This window comes from Sander vitreus, chromosome 4 (genome assembly GCF_031162955.1).
Source record: "Sander vitreus isolate 19-12246 chromosome 4, sanVit1, whole genome shotgun sequence".
Lineage (NCBI taxonomy): Eukaryota > Metazoa > Chordata > Actinopteri > Perciformes > Percidae > Sander > Sander vitreus.
The window spans coordinates 3,300,400-3,310,340 of record NC_135858.1 but is presented as its reverse complement, the minus strand read 5'-3'; positions in this window follow the sequence as shown (position 1 = coordinate 3,310,340).

Here is a 9,941-nt window from a genome sequence, read left to right as displayed (position 1 = left end):
AGATCCCTCATATTGAAAACCTTTATTTTTCACTTGAAAATTGCGACTACCTTTGTAGCCAAGCAGCCTCACATTAGAACCTGAATGGAAGGTGATACATATTTATATCCTTGCTCAGGGTGCTATTTACATACCCAGGAGAGGAGCGTTCTTGTCAAAAGCTAATTTCCCCTCCAGATCTAAATCGGTTGACAGGGTTGTTTAAAATCTAACCCTTAGGACGACATTTTAAAACACCAAGCTCTGGAGGAAACGACATGCTGGAGGAAAACATATTGCAGTGTTTTTATGTGGCTGCTTCTTCTTATCGCGTGTCCTTATCACAACAGGCTTTTTGAGACACATCAACACCCGCTTGTTCCCAGGCCAGACAATCAAATGGCTTATCTGAGCGCTGACTGTTCGCTATCCACACTCAGATGCAAGGATGCATGCGGGACAATTAAGGCACATATGCTGAGCCTGTTGTCAGGTTAGAGAGATCCGTAAGACAAGAAGCCATCAGTCAGGTCCTGACCTGTCTAATAAGACATTTCTGCTCCGGAGAAGTGTCAGTGATATGAATGATGCATAATGCTCAGTGTCACTGCCCTATTTGGTTGGCCTTGTCATAAAACGTAAGATGTGGCCTAGAGGAGATACAGATTTACAATGGAAGGGTTTGTTGTTGACATCACTGTGTATAACGCAAGATTGTATTTTGAATATTATAGACATTTATGATAAAGCTATACTCGGAAATCACTACAGACATGTGTTTCCTGCTGATTGCATGCCCTTTATTATGTAATTGCAATTTAACATTTGCATATAAAATCCTGGCCCACTTTGCGCACAGCACAGAGCAAAAATCCATTCCGAAGCACATTTCGCATTTGCTGTTGCTTTTCTAATGCTTCCTGGTTGTTCATTTTTGTCAGTCTATATTTTAAAAAAAAATGAACAACTCTTTCCAAAGATTATAAACCAGAAGACCAAGGCTGTTATCTGTAAGACAAAACCTGGAGCTGCTCCACTCACAAAAAAACTGGGGGATTGACAGCAGGGAGTGTTTGTTAGAATTTTGACTTCAAATCCAACTTTAATTTCTTGCAGTTATGGAAAATGATGTTTTTGCTTCGATGTAAATTTACTTTGGCTTCTACCACTCTTTCCACAAGCTTTTACCTCCTTCGTGAAGCAATGACTATCATCAAGAATGTCTTGTTTCTTTCTGAAAAGAGACTGCAGTGTTCAAGGTCATAAATACAACATACACATATTCTGCTTAAATTGTATTTGTTTCCTATGCAAATATCAACATAAATTATTAATGCATATAGATTAAGCAAAGTTCTGTTTCATGACGCTCAGAATAAGAATGCAACCGACGGCTTTCTGACAAAGATGAACTACCTCACAGTTCTACCTAATGTCTTTCCTATATTATGCATTTACTGTATACACAGCAAATCTTTTTAGTCAGAAAGACAAATGATTGTGGATTTAACAGACAGTCTGTTGTTCATGATCTACATAATCACAGCATGTGATGCAGAGATGCTATTAGTTTCACTGAAAACAAAAGGAACAAGAGTCTAGACCTGTCTCTGTGAGGCTGTACTTAGGCACAGCAGTGCTTTGAGCTACATGTTAAAGGACAATTCTGGTGCAAAATTAAGGGGTTAATAACACGTGTACAGAGCCGACCGTTCTCTGGGACATGTTTTCATACTAATCGAATGTGTCTCTAGCTTGAAACAAGATAGCACAAACCACTGATTATCTTATAAAGCTAGTCGTCTGGACATGGGTAAAGTAAAAAGAAATCGCTATTTCTATGCCACTAACAAGGCTCAAAATAGCACCACACTTCCATGGTAGCATAATGAGGGTCCCTACATGTAAACCGAAGCATTGAGAACTTTGTAAGTGTACAGACAGTTTATTAAAAAGATAGATTATAAAGACAGTAGTGTTCACATATACAAGCAGGCACCATCTTGGGACAACAACAAACCCCGTGCTTGAGCTATGTTACTGGTTACTGGTTGTACGGTGTTCGTCGTTTGACTGGTTATGACTGTTGTCCCAAGATGGCACCTGCTTGTATATGTGAACGCTACAGTTTTTATAATCTATCTTTTTAATAAACTGTCTGTACACTTACAAAGTTCTCAATGCTTTGGTTTACATGTAGGGACCCTCATTATGCTACTGTTGAAGTGTGGTGCTATTTTGAGCCTTGTTAGTGGTATAGAAATAGTGATTTATTTTTACTTTACCCATGCCCCGACGAATAGCTTGTAAGCTCATCAGCAGGATCAGCGGTTTGCGGTAGCTTGTTTCAAGCTAGAGACACATTCGATTAGCATGAAAACATATCCCAGAGAACGGTCAACTCGGTAATCATGTGTTATTAATCCCTGACAACAGCACTGTAGTTGGCGTAGGCTAAGCAACATAGACTGATGTACACACATGTATAGTGGTGATGAGCAGGGAAATACATCAATATCTTCCAGTATCAGAATGTGTTAACTGTCAAATGAGTGTTTGTGAAGCTCTGAGGGTATTGTATTGGTCTAATGTGTACTGTATGTCAGCTGTGCAAGTTTGTTTTTTAGCATTTTACGCATGAAACATAGATTCAGTTACCTTTTAATGTCCTGCGGATGTCCTGAGCCCCCCCCCCCCCCCCCCCCAAAAAGCTTTGCCCTACTCAGTAGTGCATTTTTATGGTATTAGAAAAGTCCAAAAGTGTAGTAATCTTAAAATGGTGCACTAAATATACAAAATCCAGTGGACCATCTTATGTTAAATATAGACACATGGTTATTGTGATTGCTTTTAATCATTGCCTTGATTTAAGGAACACCACTCATGATCAACACCCTGAAGGAGTAATCTTTAGCAGATGTTCTCCAAATGCCTTGTCCAAAAGTGTTTCATTTTGCGCTTTGACAGAGCTAAAATAGAACATCAATTGCTACCAGTGCATAGGGTACATTTGAAGTTGTCATTTCTTTATGAGAAAGGATTTTAGAAGAACTTCCCTTTGATCAGACACCAATTCCTCTCTTTATTCTGAGAAGTGAAGTCATTTCTCTCAACATTAAATTCCATTTTCCTGCAAAGTTGATGACTTGGAGCCAGAGAGGAGTAGTGAGCCAAATGAAATCTTTATAATTACATAATTATGTCAATTTGGAAGTGCAAATAGAATGTACAGAGCATGCATGTGTGCTGTTGCAGAATACATTCAAATGTGACTTGAATGGGTCTTGCATTTTACTGATTGCGTTCTTGTCAATTAAAACATTTCCCATGTCCTGAAAGACTTGCTTGGATCTGTAGTGTGGTACCATTCTAAAAATGAACCAGCCTTCATTTCACACATGAAACGTCGGAGGCCAGATGCTAAAGGTTTTGACGCTGCCCAGGCAGGTTTACTGATGCAAGTTGATGTGATCCCCTTGAGCTTAACACCAGTATGAGTCTGCATCCTGTGTCAGCTCCTCGGACCTCAGCATCTGTTCCTGTTTAGTATCAACACTTTCAGCACTTCCATCAGCCATATCAGGCTGTTGGCTACCTTAAGACTCTCCATCTTTACGAAATCTCAAGTTCCAATCAAGTCAAAAAAGTGAGCTATAAAGGTGTCACTTGACTTCATAAATAAGAGTTGTTTTTTTTTTGCTGTTTTGAATGGAGTCTTCCTCGGGCTGACAAACTGCATTGCAGGCCGTACTTGTGCATTGTTTGAAGAGCTCTTGACCATACTAGACTACAACTCTCTTCCCTTCTGTTCTTGCACAATGCTCAAGATTACAAAGGCAAACATTGGTTTGTCCTGCCATCCATCAAACTGACTAACACTAATGCAAACTGTTGTTGTGTTATCTTGTGGTTGTGTCTTGTATTCTGTTGCACTGCAGGTCAGTTACCCACTGGGAGTATAACAACGTCTGGACTGACCTCAGAGACTGCAGAAAGGTACTGACCGTGACACAAATATGTCTCTTTGGGTTAGTCTGACCTGAAATGTTTCGCTGCAGGTCATGGTGCTGATGATTCCGCGTCAGAGGGAGCAGAAAAGAGCCCTCTGATGTGTTCCAAAATTCCTCTGTCCTTGACTTTGGGGACTCTGACAGCGTTGATTCATTCTGTCATGCTAACTCATCTCATGATGTAAATCTCCAAAGGATGAATACGCTGCTGTTCTTTCTCAGACGCCACCTGACCCGTGTCCTTGCTGACTTTCTGACCTCTAGCTCAAAATGCCACTGGGAAGTATACGGAGGCTGCTGTGTTCAGAACTACAGTATTTTGTAATGTTAAAGATGTTGGACTTAGGCGGTAGTTCATATATGAATGCAAATTGGAGTTGAAAACAAGCCACATTCTTCATGAGCTGAACAGCCGCATTTACCAGAAACCCTTTGTAGGGTTTTTAAACCAAGAGCGGCTTAATCAAAGAAGATTTGCTGCTGTTACTTCACCAAGTAACAGCAGCAATGGGCATCCAGGTCAACATCAAGCTCCAGCCACCTCCCCTGAGCAGCTTGCATGTGAACAGAGATTGGACAGAGTAAAGACAGCTAAATTAGACCTTGCAGATAGTTGTGGAGGGACTTTCCTCTCAGAATCAGCAGGGAAATGAGGAGTCAGAGAATCAGATGGAGTAGATTAGCGGTCCAGAAGCCAGTGCGGCTGGGGAAAATGTGCCTCTGATGATAATGAGTCTAACAGGGCATCCAGTACACCCTCACCGCCGCTCTGCTTCCTCATGATGTTGCAGCAAAGGTATTGACTAAGACGGACTTAACCCAAACTACTGTATATTCTACAGGAGTCATGTTGTCGCCGCTACTGTGTGTATTTCCGTCCCAGAAGTGCATTACAAACAGTAGAGCTCAAAGAAGTCTTGTGCATCACTCAAGACTCAAATGGCATGTGCCTGACACCATCCAGGCGTTGTTTACACATCTGAGAGTCTCCCATCAGATGGAGAAGGGTGAAAGGAAAAAATACACAATATAAAGTGGAGCTTATCAGCAAATTTGATTGTGACAAAGCTCGTTCTCGCCCCTTCTGGAAAGCTCTCAAAATAAACAACTACTGACCTAAAAGCATTCTCCCTGCCATCTCAAACATCACATGGCACAACCCAGCCGAAGTCCACAAACCACTAAATTACATACGTAATATTCCCTCTGCTGGACTGTTGAATGTGAATGTGTCGTAAGCGAAAAATCAGCGAAATGTTGAGAGCCTTAGACAAGCAGGCACCAAATAATTGAACGTCACGACTCAATTAAACATCTAAGTCATGTCAGTGTAGGTTAGGCAAACTTTGAACGTAAAAAAAAGAACATCTGGATGAACCACTTTTTCTTGTTAACATGGATTCTCCGCCCAGGTCTTGCCTTCATGTTGTTATTTACAACTCTGTGTCAAAGTAACAACAACTATTGCACAAGCCAGCATGAGAGCGCAAGCCCCATAATTGCCAACCACTGGAAGAGGAAATGTAATCATATACAAAATACAAATTATGGCCCAATAAAGATTAGGTAACAGCATGAACAAATTAAAGTGCTGTGAAAACGGAAGGATTAGCGCAATTACACTCATTACACAACATCCATCTCTCTGACCAGAGTCTGGGCTGAAAAACACTGAGAACAGGAAGGCGGAATCCATAAAAGTGGAGGAGGCAAAAGGCAGGATTGTGAGGAATGCTGGAATCTCTTAATGCACACATCCAGGATGGAGGCAGAAAATAGCAACATGTCTGAACAGCAGTTGGGGAATACTGAGTGGAGCTAAAGACACAGTTGCCGTACAACTCCCTCTTGCTGCAGGGCTTCTAAAAATGATATAAGTGATACACAATGGAGAAATGTCAAGTGAGAAGATAATGTTTTTTAAAAGGCTTAAATCTGCCGCATGAGTCAAATTAGAGTCAACAAACACGCTCTCAATCTTTTCTGGACCAGGTTATTTGACGAGCAATGTCTCAGATGATGAGAAGCTCAGAAAATAAAAGCCTCCCTGGCATTGCGCCAGCTATTTATTGTTTCTTCAAATTAAAATCAGTTCTGCACAGTGAACAACAGGGAAACCTTCCCAATCAGCGACGGTAATGACAGAACATTATCCTCTATTTACTTTTGCCTACATGACCATCCATGCGAGTCCAAGCTTCTAAACACCTCGGTTTTAAGCAAATTCTGCTGTTACTTTCAAAAGCTTGATGGAAAATGTGACCTTTTTTGGGCGGATACTAATAATACTGATGATGCTGACGATCACAGTTATGGTAATGATTAGAGCGGCAACAGAGGTGCCATTGATGTCAGTGGGTGGAGATTACAAATGCTGATTGAGATAATGAGGACAATAATGATGATAACAATTATTACAACAATTAGGGAAAAATGGAAAGAGAGAGACAGACACATGGATCAGTGTTTTCGCATGACCTCATCTTGTTAACGTCTCATTAGGGAATATTCAGGTTATGCTCACTTGTGTCAGGGCAATTATTATGAAAGGTTATACACACACATAATGAACTAAGTATATATACCATATGCTGCTCTATAGAAGACTATGTGATAGAACAAGAAAGGACCATGAAGTCAGCTCGCTATTTGTTTGATTTTATATGATTTCATGTTATTTAGCACATGCAGAGGCACCATGGCAGATTTTTACAAGCATAAGTCAGCCATTGTGCTAAAAACAAAGGAACTGACTTCCACAACTTAATTGAAAATGTGTGATGAGCGAACAATTTGTCTCTGAGTGAATCTCATGCTGCTGCTTTTAATCAGCACAACTCCTAAAAGTACATTTCCATTCTTCTTCATCACTCTCTCTCTCTCTCTCTCTCTCTCTCTCTCTCTCTCTCTCTCTCTCTCTCTCTCTCTCTCTCTCTCTCTCTCTCTCTCTCTCTTTCTCTCTCTCTTTCTCTCTCTCTGAACCAGTGAGATTACAAACCTGTCAGAGTCATAGCTTTTACATGGTGATGTTAAAGTCAAACAGCATTGAACAGAAAAACAAAACAAAATTACTTCCTAAATGTACAGCTGAATCGCTGGAACAAGAGGACGCTGTAGCTGGTTTTTTTATGTTTTGACCCTCTCTCAGGCTGAGGCATTTAAGCTCACACACATCCTTCTGAAGTTCAAGAGGAGAAAAGTGAAAGGAAATCTGAACACATGACCCTCTTAAAAGATACGCCTCAACTGGTCTTTTGTATTGGCTTCGCTTGACAGACACCAGGTGCATAAAGAAAAATTCTTTTGGGGGGGGATTTTAAAGGCTCCAAACCGAGATGGGTTCCACATTAGAGACAGCACACATCATATCAGACATTTGGAGAAAACTATTCAAATCACATAACAATACAGAAAAAGAGACATTATTTTTTTAATAACATCAAGCAACTGAACGACCTACATTATATTTGATGAAAGGTTCTTCAAGTTGAACTGAAATCTAATTTATTTTTGCTAATACTTTTGCTAATTTACTGTACTTGTGGACTCATTTGGTCATGATTCCAATCAACTAGCTTCCACTTTCCGAGTGGACACTAGTTAGCGTAGCCTTCTCGCTTCCACTTTTCAGTTAGCCCAGCTTGCAAGCTTCCACCATTTTCCAAGTGGAATAAAAACTTAACAGCAAGATGGGTTGTCCCAAATGTTGAGAGCCAATGCTAAGTGGGCTTGTTGAAAAGAACCAAGAACTTATTAACGTTGGTATAGGATTATGATACGCTCCAGTCAATAAAGCACCGCAGAAGTTGACAGCGCGTCTTCTAGCAACGCTGGCTCTCAGATTTCAGTAAACCGCTGCCATGGAAATGCCAACCAGAGGCCTGAAGCTTAGACACTGTTTCCACAAATATGTCCAAAAAGAGATTCATCCTCATTTGAAAATGTTTTAATCACACACAATAGCTGCATTACAAGCTGCATTGCATTACATAAGAGTGAGGAGTTTGACTTTACAAGCAGCAATGAATGGACAAAAACCATCAGCAAAAAAGTGTGCAATAATATTCAGAAACACACACACACACACACACACACACACACACACACACACACACACACACACACACACACACACACACACACACACACACACACACACACACACACACACACACACACACACACACACACACACACACACACACACACACACACACACACACACACTCCAAAGTGAAAAGAAAGACAGGCTCTAATATGAGATAATGGATTCTGGGTCAACACCTGGTAATCCTTACATCAGTGAAGGGGAGGGCCTTGACATTTTCCAGAAAGGGCAATACAACATGCCTATAATAAGAAGGTCAACTAAATTTCAAATAGGGGCAGGTTGGAACAATGAAAGCACACAAACAGAATATGTGAAGCCTTTAGATTTAAAATCGGAAAACGAACATATTATTCCATCTAGAGTTGAAGGCAAAGCTGAAAAGAAGGAATAACTTTTGAAATGAAATTGTGTGTTTTCATCTATGGCAGCTACAGCTTCTGTTGGAAATGCTGAATGGAGCTTTTAATCACTGGGTTGGTGATTTGAACTTCTAACCAGATAATCTTGTTTTGGCACTGACAGTAAAATGTTCTGCCTCAGCTGTATTTATAGGTTGGCTTTGGTTGCTTGTGTGTTAGTATGTGCGCGCATGCATGTGTAAAACCACAGTCGCTAAATGAAATAGCGCATGTAGTCAATGTTTCAGATGATTTCTCTATTTATAGACGTGTAGAGGATATGGTTGACCCATAAGAACTTTTCCTTCAGGATGGTCTGTTCTATGTCTAGAGACCGCCCATTTGACTCAATTTCTTTGTAGGCAAATTGAAAATACCAGTGTAATTCAGATACTGAATTAGAGCAAACAAACTTCAAAGGACAGAGAGCTAGTCATCTCAACCAGTGTATAGTGTTATTTTCAGTCACCATCCCAATCTCATTGGCTGTGATACGGGTGAGAGTGAGAGGCCAGAGTGAGAGGCCAGAGATGATGGAGGACTTCTGTGTTCTGGCTGTGCGCTTGGCAACACAATAACGCCCCCTGCTGTCTGACCAACCCCCCTCCCCACAGCCACCACCCCCAAAAAAAACACACACACACACACACACACACACACACACACACACGCACACACACACACACACACACACACACACACACACACACACACGCACACACACACATACATACATCTCACACACTGCTGCTCCAACCACCCAGCCTGGCTGCTGAGAGCATTGCCTGGCGTGGTGTGTGACCTCACGACTCTGCCGCTCTTCACATAGACCCATCACAGTAATGAACTCCTTGACCCCTCGAGCCCTTTTATCACCACACAGACTCTCATGAAAAAAAACAAAAAAAACCTTGCCTGAGCTGTGCATTCCTCACGGTTTGGCTTGGAGAAAACCCTCCGAACCACATCTGGTTTTGCTTTGCTGAGATCTCTCCCCACATTCAATTGGGTCTTAAAAATACGGTTTCAAGTAATAAATGGAGGGTTGTGCTGCTTATTTGTACACTGTATGATGAAATTACAGGCGCTTTAATTGGTTACATCCATAATTGCATTGGAAGTAATTTATGTACTGCCTTAGGGACGCCAAATGAGAAATACTAAAATGATAATAGCAGTGGAATAAGTAAACATTTATTGGATATTCTCTGTGGATCACTGTCATTTCAGCCCAAGTGACATTTGTGCAAGCAAGCACTGATGGAATTGGTTAGGGCGATGGCATACTGGAGTGTGTGTGTGTGTGTGTGTGTGTGTGTGTGTGTGTGTGTGTGTGTGTGAGACACTGAGTCGTACTATTATTAGAAAGCCACTGGAGGGCAGTGAAAGTACTATGTGTGGCAGGCAGGATCATCACTGTTCAAGTATGTGCATGTAAGCCCA